The following is a 1,786-nucleotide window of genomic DNA, read 5'->3' as shown; positions in this document are numbered from 1 at the left end:
GTGCCGAGCTCACTCGAGGTGATAGACGCATGCGCTATATGCATAACGTGAAACCTGACTACAGTTGGAAAAAAGAGCACACAAGATTCTTAATTTGGCTTAAAATACAGACATTCTGACAAATCAGTAACTGTTTGTAACTTTACCTCAGCTTAGAAGGCAGAGGATGTTGGTCTTTTCCGTTCAGATTCAGCTATCGGAGCATGACGCTAATGTTTACTTACTCTTACTCACTGGTGCTCAAGAGGTAGAGGAGCCAAATGACTGGCTCACTGCTGCCACCTAGTGGTCAGAGGCTGAACTACAACACAAAAATGAATGGCTGGCAGGAAAGTTGACATTTTAAACCTTAATAAAAAATCGATACAGGGCTTTAGAATATCGATACAGTATCCGGAAATGAAATATCGCGATATTTCAGTGTATCGATATTTTCTTACACCCCTAGTTTGCTTTGCTGCCAAATGTCCTGAGCACCTTACAGATTACGTCGACATGAACTCCTATATGGACCAAAGTCTTTTTAAGGTCAAGTATGAGGCCGTCTGTCCAAAAGCAGCTCTGACCAAACAATCAGGATGCAACAGAACAATGATTCCAGAGTGGGTAGGGAAGTCGTCCTGGAACTGGTAGGTTGCTGGTTCGATCCCCCGTTCCAGCTGTCACAGTTGCTGTGTTACCTTGGGCAAGAAACTTCACCCCCAGTGTCACTAATATGTGTCCCATCAGTGAATATATGTGATTTAAAGCACTGATTAGTCTCCATAGATGATTTGTACATGTTAGATTGCTGTCTGGTTGGGTAAATGAGGACACAGATTGTAGTGTGAAGAGCTTTGAGTGTCCTGGTTGGATTGAAAGGTGCAATATGAGTACAGTCCATTTACCATTCATAAGCAGCAGGGAGGGTGACTGCAATTATTTTATGAAGCCAGAGGAAGACACAGAAGAATAAACTGCACTCACTGGCTTGAATAGAGGTGGGTAGCGATGTTACACCTTCAGTAGCTGCTGTTGTGTGTTGTTGTCACAATCTCTGGTTCCGGTCGCTCTGCATCAATTTCGTAAACTTCCGTAAGCTGGGGGTGTGGGGCAGGCTGGCTTATAGTGGCTGTGTTCAAATTCAGAGCTGCATCCTTTGAAGAGCGAATTTGTCGGCCGCTTACGTCACTGCGCCATGCTGAAGGCTGCCCAAATTCAAAGACTCCTCCGATGGCGGCCAACAAATGAGTCCTGTTTTTGCCCTGGTTTGAGGGACGAGTCTGGTAGATCCTATTCTGCCCACTCTATCCCAAGATGCATTGCGGGCCAACCTGAGATTTCTTTTTGCTTGTAATTGCTGACAAAGTGAGAGAGAGAATAAGTATAAAAATGAAATATTTAAAGCAGTTGTGTTGTTAATGCTTTATCATATGCAGATGTTTGTTAATATTATTCTTGTCAGAAATCAAACAAGCTGGTTGTGAAATAAACATTCAAATATGGCAGGTCCGTTAGTTCTTTAAATATTGCTTTTAAGCAAATTTTGTTATTTTATAATGTTAATCAGGGTTCCCACGGGTCCTTGAAATCATTGAAAGTTTGTGAATTTGAAAAAATGATTTCAAGGCCCTGGGAAGTTTGTGAAAACAGCCAAAAATTACACTTGTTCTTGAAAGTCCTTGAATGTTTTTTGGGGATTGAAATTCTCTATTCACATGACTGATTTTCATCATCTTTTAAAAAAAATTGTAAAATTAAATAATAAAAAAACTTACATTTGTTGTGGTGGATAACTCAGGATTAT

General features: G+C 40.9%; 1 protein-coding gene across 3 annotated transcripts in view; it reads left to right on the top strand.

The window, feature by feature from the left end:
- glcci1a (glucocorticoid induced 1a) overlaps positions 1-1,786 on the top strand; it is a 47,725-nt gene that overhangs the window by 36,293 nt on the left and 9,646 nt on the right. The window lies entirely within an intron of this gene.

Source organism: Austrofundulus limnaeus, unplaced genomic scaffold, assembly GCF_001266775.1.
Source record: "Austrofundulus limnaeus strain Quisiro unplaced genomic scaffold, Austrofundulus_limnaeus-1.0 Scaffold212, whole genome shotgun sequence".
NCBI lineage: Eukaryota > Metazoa > Chordata > Actinopteri > Cyprinodontiformes > Rivulidae > Austrofundulus > Austrofundulus limnaeus.
This window is presented reverse-complemented; position numbering and strand designations above follow the sequence as displayed.